Source organism: Pinus tabuliformis, chromosome J (assembly GCF_031772625.1).
Source record: "Pinus tabuliformis cultivar Carrire ecotype Pingquan chromosome J, CPIR1, whole genome shotgun sequence".
NCBI lineage: Eukaryota > Viridiplantae > Streptophyta > Pinopsida > Pinales > Pinaceae > Pinus > Pinus tabuliformis.
Genome location: NC_142295.1, coordinates 287,310,301 through 287,323,925, shown reverse-complemented (window position 1 = coordinate 287,323,925; position 13,625 = coordinate 287,310,301). Strand labels below are relative to the sequence as shown.

Sequence of the window (13,625 nt, the reverse complement as noted above, 5' to 3'; positions counted from 1 at the left end):
CCATTTATGACTATGATATGAGCATTGGAAATTACCGCTATCCTGGCACAATAGTCAAAATCACCACCTTTTGTGGCAATAGTTGGTGCAATAAGTGATATGGAAAGGCATTTGCCCAAGAGCATCATCGTTCTTCAGAGGCTTCAAATCTGAGTGATGATATAAACAACTGGAACAAGTCATTTTAGGCTACAATTGAAGAATGCTTGGTGTAATTGGCAAAATGGATTGGTGATGGTGGTCCAATTCTGGACATGATGGTTGTCACGTTAGAGAATATTTCTACTGCCACTATTGTAGCTATCATAATAAGGCTTTTCCAGAGGCTTTGTTTCATTAGCTATTGCAAGGTGCATCTAGATCTTGAAACAAGGGTTAGAGCACATCAGACTTTTACGGTAGTCCTTGTGCCATCTTTTATGACTGCTCGATCAGGGTCCCATTCACCAGATTCACCAAGAGCACACGGCTTGAAGAGAAAATTTTCAAGAAATGCTTTAGTGGCTTTACTGTTCTCTTGTGTTAAGAGTTCAAGTCACAATACACTAATTCTAAGTTTCCAGCTTACATTGACATTGAGGAGTGTTAGAGCCTAGATTTGTCTTAGGCTAAAAAGACAAGGTTCTAGGTCCACATCAAACCACGCTCAGCCTCGTAGCTAGCCCTACGAGGACAGCAGAGGGCTCTCTCCGGGTCTATCTCGGCAAAAGATGTCAATAGGGCCTGAGATGACCTATAATGAATACTTATTTTAGGCTAGTAAATAAATATGAAAGAAATATTTGATTTTTAGGCTGGGTTTTCTGGGCTGTATGGGACGAAGGAACAACATGAGCAGAGAAGTTAAATCAAAGACACAGATTATCTCATGAGGCAAGATAGGCAAGAGGTTTAGCATCGAATTTGAAATACTATGGAGTGGGTAGACTGTTAAGAGGTTGACAAGGGCATAATAGATGAATCCTTATCAAACAGAAGAAAACATTAAACATGAACACTTTCCCAAGGCAGAGCAATAACCTGGATTCTACCTTTCTTACTTAAAAGCATTTAGCTAGCAATTATTATGAATGAACGGTAAAACATAACAGGGTACATATGAAACAGAGAGAAAGACATATGCTAAAGTCATTACCACATGAATCTCATGAAACAGAGCTGTATCATTTCATTAATCCTCAGCCAAAACTGTACAGTGAAAGCTCTGAGTTTTTCTCCCACACGTTTTTTAGAACTCAGGCCCTTCCAATGTTTTTGTTTTTAATAATAAATAAACTCAGAGATGTCATAACAAATTGATGAAAAATAGGGCGCTGTTTAACATCATTCTAATAAGAGCCAACTATCTGTTCTGAAGAGGGAGCACCGTACAATATGAAATATATTTATGACCAATGAAGAGGTGGCATCTGTAGATGTAAATCCCTTTGAATTGCAACTGAAGTCAGAAATAGACTATCCACTCCTATTTCTCTGCTGTGGTAGGTATTTTTCGTTTAATTTGGCATGCTTTGACTTGGCAATTTGCATTTGTTATTTAAATAAAAGTTAACCTTTAATAAAAATAGCGTTTTGAATGGAGATTTCGCCTTTGATGACGGGAAAAACGTATTGCAAAAATGAAGGCTTTAAAGTGCTGCTCTAAACAGGGCAACCAATCTGCTCCCGAACCAAATTAAAGACTCCGAACCAAGATACCGTTTATTTGCCAGCAAACTTGCCCATCATCTTAGCAATGACAGGTGCAATCTTTGGATTTGCTTGATACTTTTCCAAGTTAGCAGGCTTCTTCATCATATCTTGAAGCGCTGTCATTACATCTGGATCACTGAATGCAGCGATCAGCTCTGGATCATTCAAGATTTTACTCATATCAACATCACCAGGCATTCCTCCTGGGAAGCCACCAGTATCCCTCATGATTTACACATGGAGGTTTTCTCTTGCTTTTTGCTTTTTCATATGCTGCCTAAGCTTCAGCACGTTTGCGTTGCCTTTCACGTTCTTTCTTTCTCTCATCTTTTTCCCTACGTAGGCGCTCATACTTCCTATGATGATCTTCAATTTTATGCACATTTGGTTCAACCTTCTTCAGAACAGCTGATATTTCCTCATCATAATCCAGTCTTGAAGCAAGGTGAAGGTCCTTGGCCGCCTCTTCCTAGTGACCAAGCATTGCTCTTGCCATGCCTCGCCATTTGTAACCTTTTGCAGAGTCTGGATTTATCTTGATAGCAGCATTAGTATCCCGAATGGTAGCATTAGGTTTCTTCATCTTCACTAACACACTAGCTCTAGTAGCATAAATGATCGCGGATGTGGGATTGCACTCAATAGCCTCTGTGAGATGATTTACAGCCTTACAAATTCATTTGGAGCAAAGAATTTGAGGTTTTTAATAGAGCAGAGGCGAAAATTTTTGTTCCAGCTCTGTGCGTCGCGCACTCTACCCAGTGCACCGCGCCAGTGTATATTTGCACTGTGTAAAAGCGCCCAATGCACCGCGACACTGCCCAACATGCCGCGCAGGAAAACTCAAGCACATTTTTTGCCCAGTTTACCTCTAATCACTGATTTTGCTCCAGATTCATTTGTCTCCGCCATTATCTTGAGTGCATACTCCTTATTTGCTTTCCCCAATCTAAACCACATCAACTAGATCATTGTCACCAAATGCTCCTTCAACTTCTGCATTTGCAAGAGATGGGTCTTCCCATGTTTGTGGAAGCAATCCATAGTTCCAATTCATGTTATATGGGTAATATCGAAGTTTTCCCTTTTTAGTGTTTTGCTTGATTGGAAATTTGCCCTTTTTGTAATAAAATGTATCTTCAGTTGCAACTTCTATTTTTGCACCTGTTTCCTTTGGTATTTTAGCCACAAAATTGATAACCCCATCTCCTAATTGCAATGAAATATCATGCCAAGGTGATATCTTCTTCCCAGTGTTCTCAAAAGAAGAAAACTCTGTAATCCAGAGTTTGTGGCTTATTCTCTCAACTCTGCTTTGGGCATTTTATATCATCGTTTTTCTGATTAACTGAATGATGGATTTCTGTTTGTCTTACAGGATATAGAGCTGCTGAAGCCGAAACAAGGCTACCATTGAAGAGCTGTAGAACTTGAAACATTTTGACATATTTATTACAAAAACACATTTGATGATTTCTTCTTCAAAACCAGGGTTTTGAAGAAGAATCAATCTCGCATTATTGACAATGAAAATCCTGAAATAACTACTTACTGCAGACATCCTCATGGCCTGCGAGCATTATTCGACACCCTAGACCTATGATTCTTGTTTGACTAACCCAGCAGGTACAAACATGAGGGAAACCAAGCCCTTCCGTCAGTCAATGGCATGCTCCCTAGCGAAATGCAATTGAGTGAAACGAGCGAGACGCATAAAGATGAAATGCAAAAAGAGTTTTTGATCTCTGACGGAGGACTGACCAGACCAACTCTAACATTGGCTCCAATGGGGATGGTAGCTCCCTGGAGGTGCCAAGAATGGCAGATCTTTGGGAGAGCAGACAGTGCCTTCGTCCATTGGGCTATGGAATCATTATTTCGACCAACAACATGACTCAATTTATTGACTGGAAATTCGACTCAAACTAACTTGATGCAAACTGAAATGACTGAACCAAAAAAAAAAAAAAAACTTTAACATACCCAAAATACTAAGACCTGAACTTAAAACTTAAAGCTTGGTGGTAGTACATGACCACCTGTGTTTCTTACAAGACAATCTATGATCAAACTATATCAAAATGCCAATGTAACCAATCAAGCAGATGCCTTGCTGACTGATTCTCCTGATCAGATCTTCTGGTCAACAGTAGATACTGGTAACTGGGCATCCAAAAACATAGTTGACCATGATCTCCTTCATCACTGAATACTGCAATAATCACCTTCACTGCTGACTGCAACATATTTTCCATTGGATCATGAAAAACATGAAGATTTACCTCCTGCTGAGGAAACAAGATGTCTTTTTCTTTTAATTCTGATCTTCCTTCATAATATACTTCAGTAAAAGTATGTTCCTGGTCCTCAAATAATTCCGAACAAGTAGATGAGCATTTTTCCTCTTCAAAGAACATTTCAAAACATGAAACATAGGAAGAAGAATCTGAAATGGAATCCTGAATGGTCTGATCTTCTGTAGTCTGAATATATTTTAGGTTACCTTCATATGATATGGCAGCCAGATTCTCATTACATTCATCAATCAAGAGAAAGGAAACTTCAGATGTTTCGTGAAACCCAACACTAACATTTCTATCATCTACCATAAATTCATCCAGAGAAACCTTTTCACTTACTTGAACAAAATTCTCATCTTGTTGTTCATGAACTGACTGAATTACCTCTTTATGAAGACTTTGTTCTGATGACATGAGAACGTTTGGATCCGTAACTTTGCCTTCTTTATTCCAGCTAATTTCAGCAGCAGAGTTCTCCTTCGTGAGATTCAGCACAAGGTATTCTTAGTCATCACAATCTGAATCTAGATCTGAAATGGCTGACTTAACGTTATCACTTTCTGATTTCGAAACTTGACTTCCCTGCATGCTATTTTTTTTCTATGGACATATCTGAAATGACACTTTCTCTTTCCTCACTTTCAGCCCTATGGAACTTTTCAACCCATTGATCTATAAAGCTACTTACAAGACTGTCATCATTTTCAGAAGAGGAAGAAGTTCCACCATCACCTTCTTGACCATGTGCACACTGCAGATCTACGTTAACTGGAGCTGTAACATGACCGTTCAAGAGTTGATCTATCTCATCTTCAGATAGAGGAGATAATACTTTTTGTTTTCTTTTGCTCAAACAGTGATTGTCTTCATTAATTTCAAGTGAAGGAGTGTACAAATTTTCCTCATACTGCTGATCTATTTCATGTAATTCCTGTTGACTATCAAGATGCAAAACTCCTTCATCTTCCACTGGACTAAGATCTTGATCCTACTGCAAATTTTCATGATCATCTTTATGGGACTCCTCTAGGTTCTCTTCATGTTGCTGAAATGGATTCTCGTACAAGGCTTCCATGATCTCATCATCCATGAAGTCATCATCTTCATAATATTTCTCAAGGCTTTCAATAAAACTATGAACATGGCTACAACAGTCCTGAACTAAAGCCAAGGATGGATATGATTCTTTATACCTTTCAAAGAATATTGCATGAAAATCTTTTAAACAATAAATAGAAGCAGGTGGCAAACTTTCATACCAAGATTGGGCTTCGTCTTCCAGAGTAGCCATAAACATTTTCATCAAACAGTCTTCAGGAAAAGTGATCTTTAATTTATGCACATGAATGTGAAATTTCACCAGATGAAGAGCAGCGTCATTACCTTCCACATTTCTGAACATAGGCAAATTCTTTGACCAATCTACCTTGGGCATTTTATTTGGAAAACCTGGGATGTGATCTCGGCTCATGGGAGCGTATCTTCTTGCAACCCGATCCATCTTGAAAACCTTAAAGCTACTGATCTCTCTGCAGTGGAGTCACCATGAAGCATTGATTTCTGGATTTTTCAGTGAATGGAGTCACCAGGTGAATGATTTCAGCCTTCTTATGTCTGATCATTGTCCACCATCAACCATCAGATCTGCACTTGATACATGTACTGGGGCAAGACAAGTTAGATGTCACGTTTACAAGCTAGACCGGAGATTGACTGAAGCAGCGTTTATCTACTTGCGCTAATGCAAAGAAAAAGCGTTTCGAAGGCTACCTGGCATAACTTCAGGCTCCGTCTGTAGCTTATAAAACAAATGACATCAACAAGCAAACCATTTTCTTCCCCAGTGGAGTCGCCACTATTTTAGAGCCTAGATTTGTCTCAGGCTGAAAAGACAAGGTTCTAGGTCCACATCAAACCATGCTCAGCCTCGTAGCTAGCCCTACGAGGACAGGAGAGGGCTCTCTCCGGGTCTATCTCGGAAAAAGATGTCAATAGGGCCTGAGATGACCTATAATGAATACTGATTTTAGGCTAGTAAATAAATATGAAAGAAATATTTGATTTTTAGGCTGGGTTTTCTGGGCTGTATGGGACCAAGGAACAACATGAGCAGAGAAGTTAAATCAAAGACATAGATTATCTCATGAGGCAAGATAGGCAAGAGGTTTAACATCGAATTTGAAATACTATGGAGTGGGTAGACTGTTAAGAGGTTGACAAGGGCATAATAGATGAATCCTTATCAAACAGAAGAAAACATTAAACATGAACACTTTCCCAAGGTAGAGCAATAACCTGGATTATACCTTTCTTACTTAAAAGCATTTAGCTAGCAATGATTATGAATGAATGGTAAAACATAACAGGGTACATATGAAACAGAGAGAAAGACATATGCTAAAGTCATTACCACATGAATCTCATGAAACAGAGTTGTATCATTTCATTAATCCTCAGCCAAAACTGTACAGTGAAAGCTCTGAGTTTTTCTCCCACATGTTTTTCAGAACTCAGGCCCTTCCAATGTTTTTGTTTTTAATAATAAATAAACTCAGAGATGTCATAACAAATTGATGAAAAATAGGGCGCTGTTTAACATCATTCTAATAAGAGCCAACTATCTGTTATGAAGAGGGAGCATCGTACAATATGAAATATATTTATGACCAATGAAGAGGTGGCATCTGTAGATGTAAATCCCTTTGAATTGCAACTGAAGTCAGAAATAGACTATCCACTCCTATTTCTCTGCTGTGGTAGGTATTTTTCATTTAATTTGGCGTGCTTTGACTTGGCAATTTGCATTTGTTATTTAAATAAAAGTTAACCTTTAATAAAAATAGCGTTTTGAATGGAGATTTTGCCTTTGATGACGGGAAAAACGTATTGCAAAAACGAAGGCTTTAAAGTGCCGCTCTAAACAGGGCAACCAATCTGCTTCCGAACCAAATTAAAGACTCCGAACCAAGATATCGTTTATTTGCCAGCAAACTTGCCCATCATCTTAGCAATGACAGGTGAAATCTTTGGATTTGCTTGATACTTTTCCAAGTTAGCAGGCTTCTTCATCATATCTTGAAGTGCTGTCATTACATCTAGATCACTGAATGCAGCCATCAGCTCTGGATCATTCAAGATTTTACTCATATCAACATCACCAGGCATTCCACCTGGGAAGCCACCGGTAGCCCCTCATGATTTGCGCGTGGAGGTTTTCTCTTGCTTTTTGCTTTTTCATATGCCACCTAAGCTTCAGCACGTCTGCGTTGCCTTTCACGTTCTTTCTTTCTCTCATCTTTTTCCCTACGTAGGTGCTCATACTTCCTATGATGATCTTCAATTTTATGCACATTTGGTTCAACCTTCTTTAGAACAGCTAATATTTCCTCATCATAATCCAGTCTTGAAGCAAGGTGAAGGTCCTTGGTCACCTCTTCCCAGTGACCAAGCATTGCTCTTGCCATGCCTCGCCATTTGTAACCTTTTGTAGAGTCTGGATTTATCTTGATAGCAGCATTAGTATCCCGAATGGCAGCATTAGGTTTCTTCATCTTCACCAACACACTAGCTCTAGTAGCATAAATGATCGCGGATGTGGGATTGCACTCAATAGCCTCTGTGAGATGATTTACAGCCTTACAAATTCATTTGGAGAAAAGAATTTGAGTTTTTTAATAGAGCAGAGGCGAAAATTTTTGTTCCAGCTCTGTGTGTCGCGCACTCTGCCCAGTGCGCCGCGCCTGGTGAGTGCGCCGCGCTAGTGTATATTTGCACTATGTAAAAGCGCCCAATGCGCCGCGACACTGCCCAACGCGCCGTGTAGGCAAACTCAAGCACATTTTTTGCCCAGTTTACCTCTAATCACTGATTTTGCTCCAGATTCATTTGTCTCCGCCATTATCTTGAGTGCATACTCCTTATTTGCTTTCCCCAATCTAAACCACATCAACTGGATCATTGTCACCAAATGCTCTTTCAACTTCTGCATTTGCAAGAGATGGGTCTTCCCATGTTTGTGGAAGCAATCCATAGTTCCAATTCATGTTATATGGGTAATATCGAAGTTTCCCTTTTTAGTGTTTTGCTTGATTGGAAATTTGCCCTTTTTGTAATAAAATGTATCTTCAGTTGCAACTTCTATTTTTGCACCTGTTTCCTTTGGTATTTTAGCTACAAAATTGATAACCCCATCTCCTAAAATACATATCATGCCAAGGTGATATCTTCTTCCCAGTGTTCTCAAAAGAAGAAAACTCTGTAATCTAGAGTTTGTGGCTTATTCTCTCAACTCTGCTTTGGGCATTTTATATCATCGTTTTTCTGATTAACTGAATGATGGATTTCTGTTTGTCTTACAGGATATAGAGCTGCTGAAGCCGAAACAGGGCTACCATTGAAGAGCTGTAGAACTTGAAAAATTTTGACATCTTTATTACAAAAACACATTTGATGATTTCTTCTTCAAAACCAGGGTTTTGAAGAAGAATCAATCTCGCATTATTGACAATGACAATCCTGAAATGACTACTTAATGAAGACATCCTCATGGCATGCGGGCATTATTCGACACCCTAGACCTATGATTCTTGTTTGACCAACCCAGTAGGTACAAACATGAGGGAAACCAAGCCCTTCCATCAGTCAATGGCATGCTCCCTAGCGAAATCCAATTGAGTGAAACGAGCAAGACACATAAAGATGAAATGCAAAAAGAGTTTTTGATCTCTGACGGAGGACTGACCAGACCGACTCTAACAAGGAGCATTGCCCTTGATCAAGATTGTTAATTACAACCATGTCACCGCAAGAAATCAGTTCTAGAGAAGGTTGAATCGGTTTTGCTTACAATTAGGTTCCATAGCTTGATTTGCAGGGTAGGTGAAAAATGAAAGCAGCAGTGCCTTTCGTAGATGTCGTTACAACAATGTCAGATTCTAGCATCCCATTGACTACTATTGAGTGGAGGAAATTGATTAGTTAAATCGCACTTTCTAGCAACATCATCATTCCCAGGAAAGAAGAACGATTTACCAGAATCGATTCCTATTTCGACATTTAGTTACAAACCTAATTTTATTCCTGGAAAATTGTTAAGATTCACAATCTGCCCCTCTTATATTTTGATTGGCTGTTAAAAGCCCCAATTTGTAATTCAATGCCTATATAAGTTTAAGAGACTGCCTGGAGTGGGAAATTAATAGATCAGTCGATAGATATACACGCATAGAGACAGGGACACACACAGGCACAGAAGGAATGCGTGGAAGGGAGGAGTCGGTCCCAATGTAGCATCACACAATTATAACTTGTGGATCGCTCCTCTTATTTGCTGGAGTTAAGTGTTGCCTCATGATGTAAAGACTGAGTTTTCAAGAATTAATTAAAAGCATTTCTAGCCATGATCTGTTTATTTGTTTGTTGCATCTAATGATTTTAATTCCTGTGTGAACTAGGTTACTAATAGAGGGTGTGAGCTGTCTGGGTTGGCCACCAGACCAGCTCGACACCACTCTTCATATTTTTAGATTAAATTATATTTAAATTATTTGCTGTGTGAAATTCTTATCATAGGATTTAATTACCTTCAGTCTCTTTCCTCCTCCAAACTGATGTTATTTAATTTGTTGTAATGTTTTCCTTTCGACTGCAAGATTGATTTGGTTTTCTGCATTAGAAATTGTTCTTGCACCCGAAATCTTTCTTTATATCAAATAAGGATTGCGTCCCTTCAGAACATCTGAATTTACAAGATCGGCTTATGCATTGACACTCTGCCTTTATGAGCTGTAATGTGCAACTTGAATCCTTTGAATTGATTTAGATCTGTTTAATTTATATTCCAGAACCTGAAGATCAATTTAAGTGTTTATGGTTTCAGGGTATTAACGCACTCATTCAGTCTATGCTTACAAGAAACCATATATTACTCAGAAGCAGAGATCACATATATATTTCTGTCATGATTCTTGCAAAGCTGACATTTATGAAAATGAAACTGCCTCATGTTTAAAAGTTTATTTTCCATTGTAGTTCTGGACAAGTTTACAAGATTTATTTCTAGGGACAAGGAAGGCGAGAGAATCTATATTGAATCCATTTCTTTCATAAGTTTTACACAGTAAATATTGCCAATGCTTTTAGGTTAATTTTACACAGAGGTAGATGCAGTAGAATTAGTGCAGGCAGAATGGTTTTTGAATTGCTCTTGAATTTATTCTAGCATTTACAGTCTTTTTGATATTGTGCCAACATGCTTGGTTTCCAGTTCTGATTTCCCTTCTGTTTGCTCGTACTTAGAATTTCCTTTCGCATTGTTAAATAGTACATGATTTCCTTTTATTTCCGTATGCTTTTGATTGCCTGGATTGATGTTTTCTCAAGTTCCCTTTTAAGTGCAGGATTTCATTTATTATGCAAGTTGGACTAGAATTTGTTTTACAAGTTACTAGGGACTCTCTTTGGAATTTCCAGTGCTGCGTCTCGAAGTTCATGAACTTTTCGGATTGACAACTTAAATGTTGGTACATTTATAAGCCCTATACTGCACCAAAAACTTATTTCATAGTTAATATTGAATTTTTTATTATTTATGATTCACATTCTCCACATTAAAATGTTAATACATGCCCCCTCATATTCAGAAATAGAAAATCTCTCTCTCTCTCTCTCTCTCTCTCTCTCTCTCTCTCTCTCTCTCTATATATATATATATATATATATATATATATATATTTGAGGAAATATCTCGGAAGATCCACCCAAATGGATCACATCCTACTGGATCATTAGCAGAGCCTAACCTTAAGGGCATCGAGGATAATTGTCCCCATGACCTCCCAGTAAGCGAGGTGCTTTAGTGATGGAAAATCAACCAATTAAATTAACCCCGGGGTTCTCTCTCTCTGTATACTTATATATAAAGATAAAAATATTTTTGTTATATATATATATATATATATATATATAGCTCATATTAAATATTAATGGAATAATAATTCTCTCACTCTTTCTCTCTTTATATATGTTTGATTTTAAAATATTTTGCTCAACATGCATATTGAAATATTTGATTTATAACCCACTTTAAACTTTTATTTGTTATTAATATTTTTAAAATATTATATATAAAATCCATATTAAGAGTGAAGTAAATTACACATCTCCCTAGTAATTGAAAGTGAAAATACAAGAAAAATTTCATTTTAAATTATTTTAATTTTCTATATATAAACGGGGATTTGTTCATAATCTAGAGATTGCTTCCAAACACTATCCCGATAGTAAATATATATGGAGTCTAGAAGAGACTGATATATATTGATATAAACATAGATCCCTGCATATGAAGTGTACTTCTCTCTTTTGGTAGCCTCTGATACTTTGACAAAGTTGTTGATGACATTATCCATTCCTTCAAAGGCTTCCTCCTCCCAATATTCTTTGGGGAGAGAAAAGAGACGGACCCACATTGGGACTGCAAGGAAATTCTCCTTCTCTAGATTATATTGTTTTGTCCAGAATCACATGAAGAGCCCCACATTGTTGAAAAAATATGGCCCTCCTTCAAAAATCCTTGATCTATCATTTAAGTTAGAGAAAATGAATGTAAAAAAAATGCTTGCCCCCCTAACACTAATTCTATTTGACCGTTAGGGTTCCATTTATTCCAGATCCACCGAATCAGAGCTTGTTCAGAGGGCCATAATCTAATAAATTTGTAGATCATAGTATGATATTGCATATATTTTAGATATATTTTATGTTTACTAGATTTATCCTTGTATTTTGGATCTTGCATTTCTTTTGGAAAGCAACGGCATGGATTTCTAGCTTTCGATGATGCACCCAATGAAGGTTTTGTTGTGAACCTAGAAACTGCACTTCATCCAGCTTCCCTATGAAAAGTATGTTAAAGATTAGGATATTGATGGGGAATACTAGTAGATCTAGACTCATTATGAATTCCTGAAACAATCTGGGTAAAAGAGGAGGTAGAGCCCCCTCTCGTGGAGCCAAGCATAGACAACTATGTTGAAGAAACCCTAGAATCTCCAGAGCAGAGCCAAAAACTCTGTCAATACCTTACTAATTAGTGACGAAATTACATATCTCCCTCATACTAAAAAGTAAATTAACTTTTTTTTTTTTTTTTTTTTACTTTCAATTATTTTATCTGTGTAGTTTGTGTAAAATGAATGTGGAAATTGAAGTATTTTACTTATGGCCAACATAATTTTTTTTGTTATTAATATTTTTTTTATTTGTTAATGTAGGTATTATTTTTTTATTTTTAAATGAAACATTAGCTCACAACATCTCCCTCATATTGTAGAGTGCTTCTCACCGTAATTAATATTACTATTATACTATTTTTACTTTAGTTTTTATGTGAATCATTACATAGGAGGGATTTAAATATGATCATATTTTAACATAAAATATATAAAAATGAATCTACCTTAACCGCTAATTCTTTGTTTTGCTACATAGTATATACTAAAGGAGCCGAGGGGATGAGAGCGGGGAGAGCTCTGAGAAGCGAAACCTAGGGTTCTGGCAATTTCCTGCTACGGCAGGTCTGTAGCGCAGAGGATTCTTGGATCGCAACACGACAAGGCGGAGACACAGCAGGCAGGGGTCTTGACCGGTGGTCTAATGAGCCCCCACATAGGGGGAGGCGGGGCGCCTCCCCTAAGAAACGACAAGCCGCCAGAGAAACCAGAAGTTTCAAACAAGGAACCGGAAAATAATGATGAAGAACCCAGTCAAGGGCAGCAACAGCAGACAGAGAAAAATCAGCAAGACAAACCGAAAGCTAGTTCATCTACATGCAAGCAAGTAGCGGCTCAAAAACCAAAAGTGGAACTACCAAGTCATAGGATCAATGCCAGAATCCAATACATGAAAGATCATGCGCTCATAGGCAAGTTCATCGGCATATGGCCTAATGAAAGAGCGCTGAGAACTTGGATAAATGTAAAATGGCACCCAAAAGGACACATTACTTTGCATCTTGGGCCGAAAGGCTTCTTTACTGCGGTCTTCAACTGCCTGGAAGACAGGAACAGAGTTTTCGAAGGGGGGCCTTACTTCTTTAACTCTGCTGGGCTCTTTCTCAGAGAATGGACTGAACGCTTCAACCCGGACAAGGAGGATCTGAGTTGGGCGCCGGTATGGATCAGGTTGTACTCTTTACCCTTGGAATACTGGGAAGAGGAAACTCTAAAAGCAATAGGCTCAGCCCTGGGCGATTTTGTTAGAGTAGCAGAAGAAACAAGGACACAGAGATATACCTCATATGCAAGGATCTGCGTCTACATGGATCTGAAGCAACCTCTGCCTGATACGGTAAGTCTCTTCCACGAAGATGTAGAATGTAGCCAGCTAATTGATTATGAGCATGTTCCTTTTAGGTGCAGGAAGTGTCATGACCTAGGACATCTCTTTAGAGACTGCCCTCTAAATATCAAACCAAAAACCCAAGCGGCACAGGAAAACCCTCCTGATGATGGCTTCATTAAGGTGACAACTCGTAGAAGAGGAACAAAAAAACCAGTAGGCAAGACAGCTCCTGAAGATCCATCCAAGCCTTCAACTAGTAATAGCTTTGCAGTGTTAGAAAATGAGGACTTG

General features: G+C 38.2%; 2 pseudogenes; both read right to left on the bottom strand.

Moving 5' to 3' along the window:
- Positions 1-1,670: 1,670 nt before the first annotated feature.
- On the bottom strand, positions 1,671-2,604 carry LOC149226910 (FAM10 family protein At4g22670 pseudogene; annotated as a pseudogene).
- Positions 2,605-6,968: 4,364 nt separating this feature from the next.
- On the bottom strand, positions 6,969-11,948 carry LOC149226909 (FAM10 family protein At4g22670 pseudogene; annotated as a pseudogene).
- Between the last annotated feature and the right edge of the window lie 1,677 nt (positions 11,949-13,625).